The 20,604-nt window shown below is 43.9% G+C and overlaps 1 long non-coding RNA gene across 1 annotated transcript; it reads left to right on the top strand.

Annotated features, from left to right (window-relative positions):
* The first annotated feature begins 18 nt into the window (after positions 1–18).
* LOC139016150 (uncharacterized) lies at positions 19–10,869 on the top strand. The gene is made up of 3 exons (XR_011472639.1): positions 19–101; positions 6,862–6,917; positions 10,856–10,869. It is a non-coding gene; the product is annotated as an uncharacterized lncRNA (long non-coding RNA).
* The last annotated feature ends 9,735 nt before the right edge of the window (positions 10,870–20,604 follow it).

Below are 20,604 nucleotides of genomic sequence, written 5' to 3'. Positions count from 1 at the left end.
CAGCCTGGCGCAGGCGCAGTGCCGCTGGCGACTCAAGGGTCTGCGCGGAACCCTTCAAGGTGGAAGGCGGGAGTCCGTGCCCTTTGCGAATCCGACCGCCAGTAAGAAAACCATGGCGGTTTGGGAGCTGAGCCCAGGGTGGAGGGAGGATGGAGACACGGCTTCCGGGCGACGGGGCGCCCCGGAGTCCAGCCTCGGCACCTCAGCCGCCTCAGGTCCTCTGAGCGGGGCCCTTGCTCGCAGGCACTGATTTTCGAGAGAGAACTTTCCACAGCAGCTCAGGTGGCCTCCTCGTTCTTCTCGAATGTTAGGATTTCAGACAAAACTGGTTCATGAAATGACCCCATGGCAGGTGCCTTGGGGAAGAGGCGGGAAGGGGCGGTTTTGTTTTCCCGGCTGACATTTCACTTAAAGGTCCGGGGACCACCCACAGCGTCCTCGGGTGCTCCCAGCCTGGCCTCCCCGCTGCAGGGCCGCCCGGCTCCCGTGCCTTCATGGAGGGTCATGCTCTTCAGCCAGGGATGCCCACGGAGCCCAAGGCCTGAGACCAGAGCAGCTTTCCCCGAAATCTCCAGTGAAGGGGCCCAGGTGCACACTCCTAGCTCCACCGCAGGAAGCACTGAACTCAGGGTAACAGGCTGCCATTTGCAGGGCTTACAGAACGCCTGCGGATGCCTCCCTACACCCTTCTGCTGGATCCCATTTTATTACTATGATAATGATGATTATTATTTAGATAAAGAAACCTAAACTCAGGAGGGGGAAGGGACTTACGTAAGGTTCCTGACAATTCCGGTGGAAGCTCGAGGTCAAACCCAAATTTAATGATGTTAAAGCCCCATGTCATTTTATGCTGCCCCTTAATTTAAGAAATGTTCCCAGGAAGAATCTTGCTTGCATTTACTATTATGTGGTTTTAAGATATGTATGCTTGACAAAATTTCTCATGAGTTATAACCCAAAGGATGCTTTATCATCACTCCCAAACTGCCTATTCAGAACTCCCTTCAGTTCCCAGAAAAAATGTTTAAACATTCTTTATTTTTATTTTTTTAAAATATATTTTATTGATTTTTTACAGAGAGGAAGGGAGAGAAATAGAGAGTTAGAAACATCGATGAGAGAGAAACATCGATCAGCTGCCTCCTGTACATCCCCCACTGGGGATGTGCCCGCAACCCAGGGACATGCCCTTGACCGGAATCGAACCTGGGACCTTTCAGTCCGCAGGCCAACGCTCTATCCACTGAGCCAAACCGGTTTTGGCTGTTTAAACATTCTTTAATGCATTGTAGAAACATTATTCCATTTAAGTGCTGTCCAATTTTACTTTCACAGAGCCCCAGAAGTATAGTTAATTACCAGGTATGTGCCTCAATTCAACCATCATTCTTTTTTCATGGACCATTTTATTATTATTAGCCATGACTTTTTAAAAAAATCTTTATTGTTGAAAGTATATCCTCCTTTCCCCCCCATTGACCCCTTTCAGTCCTCCCCCGCCCCCCCACCTCAGGCCTTTACCACACTATTGTCTCTGTCCATGGGTTATGCATATACCCATGCAAGTTCTTTGGTTGATGTCTTCACACCTACCCAATCTCTCATGGACCATTTTGAATCCTCTGAATGAATGAGTGAGGCTTAGATTTCCCAAACTTTTCATGTTATAATTATGCCTTCATAAGCTTCTCTGATTGACTTCATGATCTGGCTTTTTATTGACCTCGCTGCCTATTCTTACCCATGTTCCTTTCCTCATTGACTTCACTTCTACTGAATCTGAGAACTCTCCTCAGATGTGAATCAGGTAGACCACCTTCACTTGTGTCCCCTGCTCACCACCTTCTTCAATCCTGTCACTGAAAAGATGATCAGCAGACATTAATTTGCAGACGCCAATCTACCTCTTTCAAGCCTGTAGCCATTTCACACAGCTATTCAGATGTTACAGGTACTCGAAAGATCAGGAAACAGTTACTTGGTATCCGTTGTAATACATTTCTTCCCCTCTCAATTGGACATTAAGACCTATTCATTGCATAAGCTTTAGGTTTTGAGATTTTCACAACATAAAGCCCATCACTGACAGAGTAATGAAGGAAATGTTCCACATGTTAATATATAGTTGAGAAAAGAGAGTATTGTAGATTTATTTTTTTAAATTCAGGGCCTTAATTATTAGTGATTATTTGTACCTTTATGTTTTTGGCAAGTACACATGATTAAACTCTTTATAAATTCAGAAAATGAATAATGTCTTAAAATCAAGGAAAGCCCTAAGGCATCAGAGAGATTGTTTTTTTTTCAGTATCATGAAGGAAAATGGTTGCCAGCAAGCAGTGTGGCCAGGTTATCCAAGGAGACAACTGTCTCTGCTCCCCAGGGACCAGCTTCGGAAGCTTCCTTGTTGTCCAGAGCTGCTTCACTGATTCACTGTACTGGCTAGCTTTCCCTGCAGCAGTCAGCATTTAAAAATTTGTCTTCAGCCCTGCTTGTCAGCAGTCAGCTTCAGTTGGAAAAAGTAATTTCATTTTCATATTTGCTAATTTTATTCATTCACTCAATCAACAGACCATCAATCTCCTATCATATGCCAAGAACTGTGTTTGGTTCTGGAGATGAAAAAATAAGATAATGGTTCCTTCTAGCACTTGAAGAGCTTACAAACTAGTGATAGAGGAAGATGTACCAATAACTCAATAAAAATAATGCTTTGACTTTATTTGTATTATTGGAATTTTATAAATCCATTCATATACACAAAGTGCTCACATAACCATGCTGGTATGTTCTGCAACTTTTAAGTGAAATGATGTAAAACAAAAACAATTTTACCATATAGATTAATTAATAAGATAAGAGTTAAGTTCCTGTGGACATTAGGACACAACAAAATGATGTTGAATTTGAGGACCTGCGGTACATTAAAAATTGAAATACACCTTTAAGGAAAGTCTAGGGATATGAGAAATCCACATGAATGTGTAAGTTATTTAGAGAGTTAACACTGAAGATTTGCATTCTGAAAACAGCTTTGAATCTTAGATGCAGATGACCTTTGTTTTAGTTGCTTATAAAATTTATGCAGAGGTATCTTCTAACAGGGGTTAGTAACTTGGGGAGGGGAGTGCTGCAAATTAAGATCCTACCTTGGTGGCAGGTCCATTTTTTCTGTTCTTCATGCTATAGTCTGAAACAGGAGCTACAGGATGGGATGACTAAAACAATTTATTTCCTCTGGGTACCCATAACCCTATATTGGCATAGGCATGGCTTTCTAAGTTGTTCCATCATCATTTTCACCACCAGGGTTCAGTGCAACTTTTCAGTTAGCCAGGGCCCCTAGACATGGTGTCGAAAAGTACTGTGGCTTAAAATATAATACTTATAGTTTACTATGAACTTATTGCTTAAAATGTATCCTATTTAATATTCACAATCACTATGAAATTCATAAATTTCAGGTGTATTAAAAATAAGTCTCTGTGTCAGATTTGTGGTATTCTTTTTTTTAGATGAAATCTTTATTGTTCAGATTATTACAGTTGTTCCTCTTTTTTCCCCCCATAGCTCTCCTCCACCCAGTTCCCACCCCACCCTCTGCCCCTTCCTGTACCCCCACACCCCTTTCTCCCCAAGATTTGTCAGTCCACTCTCTTTCTATGCCCTTGGTTCTATTATATTCACCAGTTTACGCTGTTCATCAGATTTTTTATTCACTTGATTTTTAGATTCACTTATTGATAGATATGTATTTGCTGTTCATAATTTTTATCTTTTCCTTTTTCTTCTTCTTCCTCTTCCTAAAGAATACCTTTCAGTATTTCATATAATACTGGTTTAGTGGTGATGAACTCCTTTAGCTTTTTCTTATCTGTGAAGCTCTTTATCTGACCTTCAATTCTGAATGTTAGCTTTGCTGGATAAAGTAATCTTGGTTGTATGTTCTTGGCATTCATCACTTTGAATATTTCTTGCCACTCCCTTACGGCCTGCATAGTTTCTGTTGAGAAATCAGCTGACAGTCGTATGGGTATCCCCCTTGTAGGTGACTGGCTGTTTTTCTCTTGCTGCTTTGAAGATTCTCTCTTTGTCTTTTGCTCTTGGTATTTTAATTATGATGTGTCTTGGTGTGTCCTTGTTGGATTCCTTTTATTTGGGGTTCTCTGTGCATCCTGGACTTGTAAGTCTATTTCTTTCACCAGGTAGGGGAAGTTTTCTGTCATTATTTCTTCAAATAGGTTTTCAATATCTTGCTCTCTCTCATCTTCTGGCACCCCTATAATTCGGATGTTGGTACGCTTGAAGCTGTCCCAGAGGCTCCTTACACTATCTTCGTATTTTTGGATTCTTTTTGCTTTTCTGGCTGGGTATTTTTAAAAAAATATATTTTATTGATTTTTTTACAGAGAGGAAGGGAGAGAGATAGAGAGTCAGAAACATCGATGAGAGAGAAACATCGATCAGCTGCCTCCTGCACACCCCCCACTGGGGATGTGTCCGCAACCCAGGTACATGCCCTCAACCAGAATTGAACCTGGGACCTTTCAGTCCGCAGGCTGACGTTCTATCCACTGAGCCAAACTAGTTTTGGCTGGTTCGGTATTTTTTCCTTCTTTGTATTTCAAATCTTTGACTTGATTCTTGGGATCCTCTTGTCTGCTGTTGGATCTTTGTATATTATTCTTTATTTCAGTCAGTGTATGCTTAATTTCTAGTTGGTCTTTTTTCATATCCTCTTACTAAATTTATCGGCGGTTTCTAGAAAATTCTTGACAAACCTTAATACTATGGTTTTGAACTCTATATCCAGTCGTTGGCTTTCCTCCATTTCTGTCATTTGTGACCTGTTTCTTTGTCTCCACATTTTGGCTGCTTCCCTGTGTTGATAGAGTGGCTTTGTGTGCTAGGTGTCCTATAGGGACCAGTGGCTCAGCCTCCCCAATTACCTGAGGTGGACACTGTTGGTGCAGCCCTTTGTGAGCTTTGTGCACAGTCTTGTTGTAGTTATGCCTTGATTGTTGTAGGTATCACTGGGAGGAATTGACCTCCAGACCAATTGGCTGTGAGAATCAGCTGTGTCTGCAGTGGGAGAACTTCTGTGCTGAAGACACCCTTCTGGGGCAAGACTTGCTTCAGTGGGGCTTTGGTGCTCATTGAGTCTGCCCCCTGAGTGTGTCCCTTATGGATCTGAGGAGTTGTAATCTGGATGGTCTCACTCTGACCACTGGGTACACTGGCTCTTGGATCTAAGGTAGTTCTAATTTAGCCTCTGCCTGAGGCTACCCGACAGGAGCTATGAAGATATCTGCAGATTCCCCTTCCTTGTTTGGGGTTTGGAGGTGCCCAGATGAGTCCCAGCTGTGAAGCAATGCAAGCTGCTGTGGGGCCTTGGGCCTTCTCTTGGAAGTTCTGGGTCTGTCTGTCCCAGCTACAGTTGTTAGGTAATGTTCAGATTGCAAAGGGCCAGGGCATTCATATGCAAAAGCCTCTGCAGCAGCTTGGGTGGGGTGGGGTCTCAGGGAAACAACAGGGTGGAGCAAGCAGCTATGGCTGATCCTCAGCCCTGGGCTAAGGCCCTTCCCCCCCCCCCCCCCTCTGTGTCCCGGTAATTGCTGCAGGCACCCCTGAGAGAAAGCTGCCCTCGAGTTCTGAGTTCTGCCTGCTGCCAGACAGTCCAGGTTCTCCCTGTATGAGTCTAGGTCCCCAGAGACTCACCTGGAACTGGAGTTCAGAGCAGTAGGGGGCTTGTGACTCCCTCCTGCCAGCCCTTGCCGTGTGTGCCTCTGTACCTCTGCACTTTACCTCCGTACCTCCTCTGAGTCTCAGTGTGCTTTTCTCTTTTTTTCAAGTTGTAGTATTTCCACTCAGCCAGCTTTCCTGTGGTTCTGGATGATGTCCTTTTGTCTTTTAGTTGTTTTTTGAATTTGTTGTGGAAGGCAGCAATTTCCAGTGTTTACCTATGCCAGCATCTTGGTTTCTCCAGATTTGTGATATTCTTATGTCTATGTCTTTTGTCCTCTGGTTCATCTTGGCATCAGACATAGGACAGTTCAACATGAGGCCCTTGACCTAAACAGCTCCCAGTGCTAAGTAAGAACTGGCAATTTACTACATTGTTTTCAGTGATTGTTCAAAAGGAATCATCGAGGTAAACTTTGTGGATTTTCTTTGGCTAACTCCGTGGTTGGCAAACTGCAGCTCACGAGCCACATGCGGCTCTTTGGCCCCTTGAGTGTGGCTCTTCCACAAAATACCACGTGTGGGTGTGCATTTACAGTGCGATTGAAACTTTGTGGCCCATGCGCAAAAGTCGGTTTTGGGCCTGGGCGAGTCTATTTTGAAGAAGTACTGTTGATATTTGGCTCTGTTGACTAATTAGTTTGCTGACCAATGAACTAACTAGACTCCTTTCAACATTGAAATTCTAGACTTTAGAGACAAGAATAGACCTGGGTTGTGGGGAGGAGATGTGAGAGGCCTGTAAGTGGAAGTATCTGAGTATTGGACTGCCAGCTAGAATTCATAATAATTTCATAGACTTGGGTGATGGTGTCCATAATTTTCTCCAGTATTTGTATGGCACTTATAAAAACAATTGTTTATATCTAGTAATGCATCTGCAAGTCTTCTTTGATTTTGAAGCCGCAGAACACCTCAACTGATAGCTGGGATTGTTGGAATTTAGTTTTTATTTCTAATAACAAAACATTTTGAAGTCTACATTGAGACTCTGGGAAGGACCTTTACTTCAAAATCCTTACAGCTTCAGGATCTTTCTGACCTTGAAGAAAGGGAAAAGGAAGGTATTGTGGTTGCATCACTTCAGAAGCAAAGCTGAAGTTCTGTGCTTTACAGGTGGTGTCATCCTGAGTGCAGGAATCTCGGAGTTGGCATGGCCGAGGAGCGTTTGGGTAAGCTGGAGGAGGGTCTGTTTCTGGAATGTGTTTGGGTAGTAGGGACCTCTCTTTTTTTCTTTGATTTAAAACTCATCTTTTCGGATACATCATCAAGTTCTCCCCTTGTTAAACCACTAACCCTCTGAGCAGAATTTTTCTGCCTTTCAACACTGGTTTTTTGCTTGCTTGTTTTTGTTTTTTAATTTTAAGCAATACCTGAAAGAACCATTAACTTTAAAATTTTAGAGATGACTTCTTGCTAGGATGCTTGGAGGAGGGAAATTTTCGTTAAGGTTTTGCTTCAAATACTGATCTCGTGTAGCCTTCCATTAAAATTACCTTCCAAAGATTTAAATAAACTCTCATGAAAATATTCAATCCTTTGCCTCTTATAGATGGGCTTGAGGAGAAAGAGTGAAATGTAAGTAGGATATTCTGATCAGTACTGAGTTTTTTCCCTAAAATCTATAGCACTTTGGCTTAGGGTTTTAAGTCAGAGGCAGGGCTGTTTGTGGATGGAGTGGATTAACTGCTGCCCTGGCCTGCTTGGGTTGCATAAGTTCCTCCCCCCGCCCTCCCCCATCCCCTGCAATACCCTCGAGATCTCTTGGCATCAAAGGGTCAGGAGGGGGACACCTTTGAGGCCTCCCCTGCCTTCCTCTCCAAGCTGGAAAGGGAGACAAGGAGGGAGGCCCTGATGAGATATATGCCACAGTACAGAGCCGCCTGGGTTACCTATAGTACCCCCCACACCCCCATCCTATCCCAACCTCACTGCATGCCCTATAGTGGTCCCTTCATGGGCTCAGTCTCTTCTAGGCTCCTTGGAGACATAGCTCCCTTGACTGACCATGCTAAACCCATTGTTAGTTTTGGTCACATAGCCAGAGATAAGAAAAGTCTGAAGTTGATCCAGAGGGACCTCAGCAATTCCGATGGGCCTTCTACCTGCACAAATTTCTGCAGGCCTGCACCTCCTGCCTGGCCCCAGCACCTCCCACTCAGCTCTCCCTTTTTCCTTGCCTGCACTCCCATTGGAGGGGCCAGCAGGGGCAGACCACTCATGCAGCCCCCAGCTCCAGCTCTGTCTGTGCCCCACATGGTAGATGCCCATGTGCTGGACCCACGGGGAGAGGTGCTCTGCTCCAGGCACCTAGGCAACAGCCGGGGCAAGTGGGCTGTTGCCCAGGCTGAGGTGGTGCCCAAGATGGGGCTAAGCTTGCCCAAGGGTAGTAGCCAGAGGAAGCCCCCCACCCTCACCCCCATCCCCAGCCCCAATCAGGTAAATGTGTATATGTGGGTATGCTTTGGAAGTGAAAACTTTCTAGGGGTGGTTTAACATATTCCAAAAGCACATAAGGAAATGTGATAGGTGGATTTGAGTCCTGATGTACTGTCAGGGGAAGTTATTCTGATACTAGTAGCCCATCCTGCGATATCGTGTGCAGTAGTCCACCTGCTGCTGCTGCGGGCGCTGGGGGGAACCGAGGTGCACCACAGGGAGCTGCGAAGCTTCCACAAGAGGCTGAATCGAGCCACCCGCACTCACAGGAGCCGGGAGGGACTCGCGCCAATTCTGTGGGAGGCCAGAGGGAGCCTTGCTGCTTCCACGGGATGCGGGCCCACAGTCTCCTCTCCAGGCTTGTGCTCCATTGCAGAGGCTGCCAGCGAGCCCTGTCCTTGTCTGTGTCCGCTCTGGCTCCAGGGGGCCGGCCCAAGTCCAGCAGGACGGCTTGCCAGCCCTCCTGTCTCTGTCTCCATATTAGCTCAGGCCTCACCTGTGCGCACAACCTCCTGGTGTATGGTCATGACATGTTATGGTGTCCTGGCCTAATTTGCATATTTCCTCTTTCTCTCTCTCTGTCTCTCTCTGTCTCTCTCTCTCTCTCTCTCTCTCTCTATATATATATATATATATATATATATCCCATGTAATAAAAATCTACTATGCAAATTGTCTCCTTGACCAGAAGTTCAACCAGGGGGTGGGGCCGGCTAGCTACCTGCCATAACCTACTTTTAGTTAAAAAGTTTTAATTTCAAACCATTCTTTGTGGTTACTTAAGTCAGCATGGCTTAGTTTGTTGAACTTTGTCCCATGCATCAGGAGGTGAGGGCAAATGCCCGGTTTCAAATTCAAATCTCGTAGGAGGGCTGGCCGTAGGCATCTAGTCTCTCTCTCTCTCTCTCTCTCTCTCTCTCTCTCTCTCTCTCTCTCTCTCTGTCTCTGTGAAATCCAGAACTAAAAAAAATAATCAAGCATTTTTATTAAACACACAACAAAAATCCCTTCCTAACTGTTGGCCAGCTATCAAGGAGTTGCTGGAGATAACGAAGAATGTGTGAGCAGTAACTGCCTACGACTTCCCTCCTCAGGACTTTATTTCTGGAAACGTACTGGTGGGGCCACTGCTCCATTCACTTGTCCTGCCTCAGCCTCTGTGGACCCCACTGCGGGTCATGTGTGTGTTCCTCCGCTCCCTCCAGCTCAGCCCAGCACCAAACCTACCTACTTACTTCTGTGTCCAACACAGATCCTTTGACGCATGATTCCAAGTGAATGTACTGGTTCCTCTACTCCTGCAAAGAGAGGAGAGTCATTACTACATCACATTAAGTCAGTGAGAGTTAAATGCCTGAGTGAGTGAAAGAAATTCTGAGTGAATAAGATTTAATAATAGACCTAAATGACCACAGATAACTGCTGGTGGCTTAGCAATCTGAGATGCAGAATGGTGCCAACCACACAGAGGACAATAGCACAGCGTCCCCTAGTGGAGCAGTGGGACTGGGAAACAGGACAGCATGTTTTGTGGCAGGAGAAACAAGGGAAATGCAGAATTCATATTTATCTGTTTTCTAGGAGGGCTTTTTCTGGAGAAAGCAGCCGCCTTGGCTAAGGGATACATTTAGACCTCTCAATGCCACATACAAGCAAAACATGGCACAGACGCTACATGACAAGGATTGTCTAATGAGGATGAGATTTTCTATAAGAATAAAGGGTAAATGGGGACAATTTGGAATTCTTATCTGAAATGGGTAGGTGGGATTCTAGGCAGAGTGCAAGGGTCTCCAATTCCTATGTGGTTAATTAGTTTGCGGATGCTGTTCTCTTGGTGCCTGCCCAAGTTGCCTCCCAAAGTTCCTTACTGAGAATGAAAGCAAGTGTTTTTCTCTGTGTTGACCAGTGAGCCAGCAAATACATAGTGTGCTTAAGGCACAGCCTGGGAATGGGGATCAGTGAGGTGTGGGGAATCCAGGAGGTGAGGAACAACAAATGGGATCGTCCTGGAGACTCATTTCCTGACCCCTTTCAGTGGCTCACCAGATCGCTAGCTCAGCAGGTACCAGCACATAATGGAAAAAGAACCCCCTTTGCCAATGAGATAATTTCTTTCATCCAACAGCTTTCATGGTGGTGGTATAGATGTCCCTGCCTCACCTTGCCTATAAGCATGATGCGTTCCATGCAGTCTCCCTCTCCACAGGACCTGTAGCCATGGGACACATGGTCCAAGTAAGTCTGGCCTAATCCTCTTCTATGGAAGCACCGTGAGGTGGCTGAGGTGGGGACCTAGATGATGCACGGCGGAGGGGACAGCAGTCACAGGAGGTAGCTGCTGCCAGCTCCTCCCCTACATTCCCCCCATCCAGGCACTGAGCTCCTGGGGCCATTAGGCAGTGATGGCGAACCTGTTGAGCTCTGTGTGTCAGCATTTTGAAAAACCCTAAATAACTCTGGTGCCATGTCACATATAGAAATTTTTTGATATTTGCAGCCATAGTAAAACAAAGATTTATATTTTTGATATTTATTTGATATATTTAAATGCCATTTAACAAAGAAAAATCAACCAAAAAAATGAGTTCTTGTGTCATAGGTGCGCCTCACTGCCATAAGGGGCTCCGTGGCTCAGATCCAAATAGTGTGTGTTGTACGTTGACCACAGATGGAGAAGAGGGGTAGATGGTGAGGAAGAGGAGGGGAGGACGAGGAAGAGGCCGACTCAGCCAGTGACTGCAGGGAAAGCAGCTTCAGGAGGCACAGCGCCTACAGATACCCACCCAGCCCATGGCTGAGGGCTCTTGCCCACCTCCTCTGCCCTCACCCGAGCTCTCCCAAACCCGAACCCCAACCTCCACTCCCCCGACTGAGGAGAAATGCCAGGGCACATCGAGTGACACTCACACACAATAGAAACAAACACAACACAACACAACAGCACACCTACATCTACCAGAGGACAGAGCGAATTGTTCATGGAGGTTGCCTTGTTTCAGTTTGCAGGCCACATACTGGCTCGCTCTTTCTCTGCCCCCAGCCCTCCCATTTTCCTCTTTAATGCTGTTCTCTTGGTGCCTGCCCAAATTACCTCCCAAAGTTCCTTACTGAGAATGAAAACAAGTGTTTTTCTCTGTGTTGACCAGTGAGCCGGCAAATACAGTGTGTTTAAGGCACAGCCTGGGAATGAATCAGGTGAATTATCACATTTGTTTTGGCTTTGCTTGCAGTGTCTCCATGAGGCAGGACCAAAACTTTGGCACATGGATCCATTGCATTCATTTTTTCTCCCCTTGTGTTGGTTTGGTATTTTGGGATGAAAGAAGCCTCTTGTTTTGCAAACCTCTCTGTGTTTCTAATGTGGTTTCCTTTAGGTTTATATTATATATCTGTTCTTTAAAAGGGACTTAAGGATTTAGAGAGGTTGTCTCCCTCCCTGTTCCCTCTTTTTCTCTCTCCCTCTCCCTCACTCTCTCCCTCTCCCTCTCTCCTCTTTCTTACACACACACACACACACACACACACACACACACACACTCCCCTTTGCACGCCTAGCTGTGTGGTTTTAAAATTATGTTGAGGAAATGGATCAGTTTGGGTTATGTCAACCTAAGAAATATTCAAACCTGTAAGAACTTTTGTGAGTTTATTTGAGCCAAACTGACAATTGCTGGTAAGCAGAATCTCAAAGGATTGAGAAAATGCTCCAGAGAATGGCAGTTTCGCACCTTATTTGATACATTACAATCCAAATAAGACTTACATGTATTAAATCCATTGGTGATAGAATAAAAAGTAAAATGATAGACACATACTTCTTTTTTAAAAATATATTTTATTAATTTTTTATATATATTTTTAATTGATTTTTTACAGAGAGGAAGGGAGAGAGATAGAGAGTTAGAAACATCGATGCGAGAGAAACATCGATCAACTGCCTCCTGCACATCTCCCACTGGGGATGTGCCCGCAACCCAGGTACATGCCCCTGACCGGAATCGAACCCGGGACCCTTCAGTCCGCAGGCCGACGCTCTATCCACTGAGCCAAACCTGTTAGAGCGGCACATATTTCTTTTACATAGGTGGGTACAAGATAGTTAATAGTCAGCAACTAGTTCAATAACAGTGAGGGCATTTGTGGTCTCCCTTCTAATGTGGTATCTGTGCTTTGAGGGGTCTAGAAAAAGGAAATTATTTTGAGATTCCAAAGGAATATTATGGTAGATGCAAAAAGACAACATACAGGCTTAGTAAGGTGAAAATTGAACTTATTCAGGTAAGATTCTAGCCTAGAACGTGACTACTGCTTCTAGTTTTAAATTCAGCCCTAGCCAGTTTGGCTCTGGGATAGAGCGCTGACTTGTGGACTGAAGGGTCCAGGTTTCATTCTCGGTCAGGGCACCTGTCCATATTGTAGGCAACTAATCAATGGTTCTCTCTCATCCTTGATGTTCCTCTCTCCCTCTCCACCTTCTCTGTCTGAAATCAATAAAAATATATATTTTTTAAACAGTTTTAATTTCAGATCATCCTTTGTGGTTATTTTAAGTCTCTGAGTTAGTAAGGCTGCCACACAGGCACGGGAAGAAGACCACGGCCCCAGCACCGCTCGGTATACAATGTTTCATTTTAGCTTGCCATTGTACACTCAATCTTTAACTTAAGGATCAATATAAGTCTTTGTAAATTTAGTTGGCATTACTAAATGATTTTCTTAATGATTTTTATCCAATTAGAGTCTTAATCGGAAATAACTTTGTTCCCTCAACCCCAGGCAAGTCCTTGCTGGCTTTATGCTTAAAATTCCAAAAAATATAGGAGAGGACGGAGAGTTGTTGCCTGGCTTACCAGAACTCATTGGAAAATGCAACCAGACTTTGTCAAAAATAAAATAAGGTGGCAGAGAACCATGGGCTCTTTGAATGAACCGGAATTACAGCAAATTTCAAGAGCTTGCTTTCAATGGCATTTGTGGCTATGAGTTGGTTTATTACTTTCACATCAGTGGTTCTTTAATAAATAGTATAAGAGTAAACAAATAACAAAAATAATGTTTTCTTATTCATTTATTTCCCAGAAAAACAAGCCACTTGATCTTTGAATTTGTTAGCTGTTTTCAGTTGATTTTTTTAAGTCTCTGCCTTAAATGGTTTTGTTAGTGTAAGCATGTCAAACTTTCAGCCAGCAGGCCGCACATGCCTCATTCCCGCCAGCCACGAGTTTGACATGCTTGCTCTAGGGGAGTGTTCTTTCTTGCTGTTTTATGGCTAGCCAGCATTCCCATGGGCATAGACATCATTAATTAGTCAGAACAATAATACTTATACTATGATGTAGATTTTCCCAGCCAACAAGGAAGGATTTTGGAATTTTCAGTTATCTGGAGCTTGATTTGAGTTTCTGATTTTTCTTTCATCATTTTTTCCTTGTAGATGGAGTCCTAGAACATAATTTCATTTTTTAATTAACTGACCTTATCTGGGGCTCTTCAAGTTCTTCGTCTCTGGTGGATTATGGATCAACTGCCTGGGGTGGTTGGAAATACACAGATTTTATCCTGACAGCCCCAAGCTGTGAATTAATTGTGGGGTCTGGCTGAGAAATGTTCCTTTATAAAGGTAATAAATAGCCTGGCTGCATCAACCTATGAACGATCAGATCATGGTTTGATTTCCCGTCAGGGCAGATGCCCAGGTTGCAGGCTCAAACCCCAGTGTGGGGTGTGCAGGAGGCACCCAGTCAATGATTATCTCTTGTCATTGATGTGTCTATCTCTCTCTCCCTCTCCCTACTTTTTGAAATCAACAAAAAATATATTTTTAAAAGGTGATAATTCTTTTATTCTCTAAAGATTAAGGAAAGTTATTTATGTATATGCTATTTTCAGTTAGCTTTATATTAATCAAGAGACCTGAGAAGATTTCTCAACCCACTCATCACTGAAGTTCAAAACCATTCCTGAAGGGTAGTTGGAGTCTGTATTAGTTTGATAGGTCTAGCGTAACCAAGAACCACAAACTTAGCTTAAGTCCAAAATTGAAATGTTACGGTTCAATATCTATGTCACCCCAACCCAAATTCATATCTTGAAACCCAATGACCAATGCAAGAGTATTATTTCATTTGGCAAGTAATTAGGGTTAGAGGAGATCATAACGGTGAAGCCCTCATGAATGAGAATAGTGTCCTTGTAAGGGTCATGAAGAGCTTGCTTCCTCTCTGTCTACTCTCCATGTGAGGATGCCGTGTGATATCAGTTGTGTACTGTAGGCAACCGATATATTTCTCTCTCATATTGATGTTTCTCTCTTTCTCCCCCTCTCCCTACCCCCTTGTCTCTCTTTAAAATCAATAAACATATCTTTGGGTGTGAATTTTTAAAAAAATCAAACATGGATATTGAGAATTTCAAGAAAATGGCAACATTTTTGAACTGTAAAGTTTGTCCCACTCCACACCACTCTAACTGGTGTATTTTGTAGGTCAGCTATTTTTCCAGGAAGCAGTATGGCCATGGGAGGAAGACTGTCAGATTTCAGCTTTGAAGAGGAGCTCAGATTGCCAGACTGGACTAGCTCTTCTGAATTTTCTGAGAATAAAGTATGGTAGCAACCATCTCAGGTAGAAACTGTAGCTTAACTCTAACCCTGCTGTTTGGCTTAACAATAGAAAAGTTATTTTGATTTTCTGAATTATAGAAATCATCCCATTCGATTGAATGCCTTATTGATTGTAATGTGAATATCCCATTGATTGTGATCTTACTGGTTTTAGGAAGCACATTCTTCTAGTCCCCAAAACCAGGACAGCACATTTACTCTAAATTGCCTCGATGGCTCTAGATAATGTGTTCCTGGTGACTCAGTGGTCCCAAGAGCCCGGGCTCTAGATAATGTGTTTCTGACAAGGCAGTGATCCTGAGATCCAAAACTATAATTAACATGCTTAATTCTGCTTCTGCAAACTGCTTTATTGCCAACCAGGTTCCTCATCCCAAACCCTGGGATGTAGTCAATACCTTTGTGATTTTTGCCTCTATAAATCTGGTATTGCGGCCATCTTATCAATTTGAGATTTGGGAGAGTGAAATGCCCCCTCAGAGCTCCGGATTGCAATAAACGTGACTCTTTAATTCGACTTCTTGAGGAGTCCTTCTGTGATTCGTGGGGTACATTATAACAAGATGCCAGGCCCTGTGGCTTTCTTGGAGAGCTCTTCAATACTCCCCTCCTCCCACCTTCTTTTACACCCCCTCCCCACATCCCACCATGCCTGGGCTCTGGGGCCACCCACGTGTGCAGTCCAAATCCTGCCTCACTGTGAGTGGAGAGGGGAGACCCAGAGGGAGATAGTTATCTTTTCTGCAGGTGAAAGGAACCATTTAGTCGCTGGTGATTTTGGGGAAAAGGCTCCCTCTTCTGTAGGCACTTCAGCCCAAGAATAATAAAGGTTGCCTAAATAAAGGTTAGAACTTGAGGTGGGGGAGGGGTGCTTGGTTGCTAAGGGGCACATGCAGGACAGGCTGCCAATTGTGACATGGCTGCCAATTGTGACATGGCTGCAGATTATTGGGCTCCTGCTCAGCGCAGGGACTTGGTCCCACTTCTCTGGGTTGCGTGTACGTGCCCCAGTATTTTGGATCGCTCCTTGTGCTCCAGTCTCCTGGATCGCGTATTGTGCTCCATTATTTTGGATTACCTCTTGTGCCCCAGTCTTCTGGGTCACTCTCCTTGCCCCATTCGCCTTGGTGGCTCACTGTGCCCCGGACCTCTGCCTGTCATGTCCGGGCTGCACATGTGGGCCCCACGGTTCCTGTTCCTATGGCAGCTGTTGTGGCTGCAGGTCCAGGCAGCTCCGATTCCGGAGGTGGCCATGGACTCTCTCCTGCTGACCCCCATGCCCCTGGGGCCCACCAAGCCCTGGTCTTGGGATCAGCAAAATCCTGCACACCTTGACCTTTCTTCTGTCAACCATGAAGTCTCAGCTGTACTTGCAGAGGCCCCTGAGAAAACGGAACCTTCTCCAAACCCTCAGGAGGCTTTAGTTCAGCTTCCACCCCAACAAGAAGCTGCAACTCAGCCTGCAGTGTCCTCTGAGCCGTTGAAATTTTTGTTGGACCACCACGGAGATCAAGATAAACAGCAACCCTATCGTGAATATGTTCGCTCTTCAAAGAGATCAATTCTCCCTTCTGTGCCTCTTGAAGAGATAAAAAATTCTCACATCCATCAGGCTCAGCAGCCAACCTTTCCACCCGTGGACCTGGGACTCACCATCACTCCTGAACACACTTCGGGGGCTGCGGCTACAGCCCTGCAGCAGAATGCAGCTCCACCAAAGCCCTCTGAGGTGACATTTCAACAGGAAGCGGGGGTTCAGGGTCAGTGGCCAACCATCCCACCCGTGGACCTTGGACTCACCATCCCTCCTGAACACACTTCGGGGGCTGCGGTTATAGTTCTGCAGCAGAATGCAGCTCCTTCAAAGCCTTCTGAGGTGACATTTCAACAGGAAGCGGGGGTTCAGGGTCAGTGGCCAACCATCCCACCCGTGGACCTTGGACTCACCATCACTCCTGAACACACTTCGGGGGCTGCGGCTACAGCCCTGCAGCAGACTGCAGCACCTTCAAAGCCCTCTGAAGTGACATTTCCACTGGAAGTGCTGGTTCAGGCTCAGTGGCCAAACATTCCACCCGTGGACCTGGGACTCACCATCACTCCTGAACACACTTCGGGGGCTGCGGCTACAGCCCTGAAGCCGAATGCAGCTCCTCCAAAGTCCTCTGAGGTGACATTTCCACAGGAAGCACCGGTTCAGGCTCCTCAGCCAACCTTTCCAGCTATGGACCTGGAGATCACCATCACTCCAGAACCGACTTTGGAGGCTGATGTTACAGCCCTGCAGCAGACTACAGCTCCTGCAAAGCACCCCGAGGTGACACTTCAACATCCAGAACTTGCTCAGGTTACGCAGCCAACTTTTCCTGAGGTCACAGCCACAGGTCTACTGTTCAACCTAGAAGTCACCATAACTCCGCCTCCAGAGACATCAGAGACAGTTCCTCCAATGACTGAACAGAGTGCCACCATGAACATCTGTGAGCTCTGTACCTGCAGTAATGGGACACTGTCGTGTATTGGTTTTGACTCAAAGCAGAGGCTCGACAGAGTGCCAGTACCAGAGCCCAGCACCTATAATGGCACCTTCACCATCTTGTAAGTATTGCCTTTCCTCATTTGCTCTCTGCATCCTGGCTGACATGGCAGCCTTTTCCTTGAGGTCTTCCTGGGCCTTCCTCATCTCCCCCAAACCATGTTGAATGACTTTGTTTTTATCTTTGTTTGATAGCTCTTCCTTATCTTTATTCTTCTTAATACTTTGTTCCCCCTTAACCAGTCTTTTGCTTGTAATTGCCCATATTATTTTTCCAAATTTTTAGCCCTAGCACTTCATTCCTTAACCTCTACTGTCCTCCCACTTATGCTTCATTCTCTTTATAGCCACATGGCCCTCTCCCAGACTCATTGGTGGTGATACAACAAAGTGGTTAGGAGTAGAGATTCTACAACCAGAGTGACTGGCTTTGAACCCAGTACGCCTTTATTAGTGTTGAGACTCAATTTCCTCACCTGTAAAATGAAGATTATATAGTTACCTTTACATAGGATTGTTGTGAGTTTTAGGAGAGTTAATGTGTGTGTGTGTGTGTGTATACATATATATAATTTATAAAATTTCCTAACATATGTCTGTGTTCGCTATTATTATTTGATCCCTCAGTCATATCTAGAACTTATCTTTGTCCCCTGGCTTTCTATATAAATGACCCATTTTGTTCCCAGCCCAGGTTTAAGTACTGTGTGAGCCACAGAAGTATGACTTTGTCTATGGAACATGACAGTGGTAGGGGGGAAGAAAGGGAATATACATAAAAAAGGAGGTGATATATAATTAAGCTCTGAAAGAAATACAGGCCAGAGGTGCTATAATACAGCAGAATCTTTAGTTATTGGTGTAAGGAAGTCAGGGAAAGCTGCATGGATAACCCAGAAGTTTAGCTGGGACTTAAGGGAGGCTATGGTTTGGTAAAATAGTGAGTACAGTAGGGCAAAGGCATGGCTACAGGAATGATCATGACTTAATAGACCAGTCTGGTTATAAAGAATTGATTTAGGAAGTAGTGATAAATATGATGATGAAAACTCTTGACTATCAGATCTAGGGGTTTCCAAGTTACACTGAAAAAAGGAGTTCTAGTGAAAGTTTTCAAGTGAGAAAGACAGATGAGTAAAAAAAAAGGGGGGGCGGGGTGGGGATTATTTCAGATTCCATAGGTAGAGTGATCTAGAAAGGAAATCTTGACTCAGGGAGACCAAGTAAAATACTCTAGGAGTTCAGTGAGAAGACTCTGAATCAGAATGTTGTGATAGAAGAAGAAAGAAAATCCTCAGAACACTATAAAGGAAGAACTGACAAGCTTTAGTAATTGACTGGAGTGAGGATGGGATGTACAGTCAAGAGAAAGATCAAATATGACCCTGGAAAATTTCTGTCCTGGATGATGAGGAGAATGATGGTGGTATGACAGGTGGGCATACAGCAGTTGTGAAAGAGAGCCAGGTTTAGGAGGTGAGCTCAGTTTGGGCTTCTTTCATTGGTGAGCATAAAGCAACAAGAAGGCTTCTGCTTGAGAGGAGATGTCCACTAGGCAGAGGGGCAGACAGATAACTGACTTTTTCTGACCTTCCTGAAAAATATGTAAACTGAATAGGTAAGTTATTGCTGAGAGATGAGGACAAAGCTAAAGATTCAAAGTCATCCACAGAATTAGTGTTTGAAACTGAACCTCAGGAATTTAACAGCTTCTTTTAAACACTTGTAATTCATGGACACATTCTCACTGTTTGTGGGTTTTAAAAAAAAATACATTATTATTGATTTCAGAGAGGAGGGGAGAGGGAGAGAGAGAATGATGAGGTCAATGATGAGAATCAATGATGAGATGAATGATGAGAATCATTGATCTGCTGCTTACTTCACGCCCCCTACTGGGGATGTAGCCACAACCCAGGCATGTGCCTTTGACCAGAATTGAACCTGGGACCCCTGAGTCCACAAGCTGATGCTCTATCCACTGAGCAAAACCAACTGGAGCTCACATTATATCTTTATTAATTGTGCAAACTGGAAAGCTGTCAGATGTGTAGATTAGAAAGCTTGTGTTTCCTCCATTTAAATATCAAGGTTGCAATGATTGTTTTACTTATTCTGTTCATTTGTTTCTTACTTATTCAATGATATTAACTGTTTCTTTGCAGAAACTTGCAAGGAAACGCCATTTCTTACATTGGTAAAGATACGTGGAAGTCATACCATTTGGTTGAGAAACTGTGAGTATATTCTCTCCATACGTAAATATAAAAAAACTAACTGCATTGTAAGAACTTCTTGGTCCAGAATTTTGAGGTCAGTAGCTCTGAGAAAAGGTATTTCCTACTCTGTATCCCAAATCAAGTCTATTGATTGCAATTCTGTTCATTTTAAAAAATTAAATTTGGTAGGCCCTCTTTATAATCACAGTCAATTGAAACTTATTTTTTATTATGATAAGCAACACATGATTATTTTTTTTAATATATGAAAATTAGATAGCAGAAAACCCTGCTTGTGTCCTCATCCCCACCCGAAGGTAACTGCTTCTCTATGTTTCCTATATTTCCTTACATATCCTTTTCAATGCATTTGCCTACATACATATTTACAGATAGCAAAATAGGTATGTTATGTGATTTTCATATCTTTCTTTACATAATTGATAACATCCTACGTCTTGATTCTTTCTCCTCATAATATATCTTACACATGTTTCCTTCTTGTTAGAGAGAGGGTTACCCAATTCATTTAAACTGTTTCAGAATATTTCATAGTTTCATAATCCCCCTATTGATGGCTATTTAGATTATGTCCAGTTTTCTTGTTACATGTATTTGATGCAACATACATTCTTGTCCATGCATCTTTGGGACCATGGGCTGGTATTTATGTAGAATAGATATTTAGAAATGGAATTGTTGGGATGAAACTATATTGATACAGCATTTAATTTTCCTTAAAGAAATTATGCCAATTTATACACCACTAAGTGAGCAACTACAGTATTTATTGTCTTCTATCCTTCCATCACTAGATAGTCTCCATTTTTTGGCTGATCTAATGGGTGAATAAAGGCGGTCCCACCTAAGTTTGAATTTTTCTGATTACTTGTGAATTCAGATACTTTTATTTATTTATTGAACATCTGTTTCTTAAAAATAATATTTTATTGATCCCAGAAAGGAAGAGGGAGAGAGAGAGAGATAGAAACATCCATGATGAGAGAGAATCCATTGATTGGCTGCCTTCTGCACACTCC

This window comes from Myotis yumanensis, unplaced genomic scaffold (assembly GCF_028538775.1).
Source record: "Myotis yumanensis isolate MYYU_CA2020_CCGP unplaced genomic scaffold, mMyoYum1.0.hap1 SCAF_9, whole genome shotgun sequence".
In the NCBI taxonomy this organism is placed as follows: domain Eukaryota; kingdom Metazoa; phylum Chordata; class Mammalia; order Chiroptera; family Vespertilionidae; genus Myotis; species Myotis yumanensis.
The sequence above is the reverse complement of the archived record's forward strand: the minus strand, read 5'-3'. Positions and strand labels throughout refer to the sequence as shown.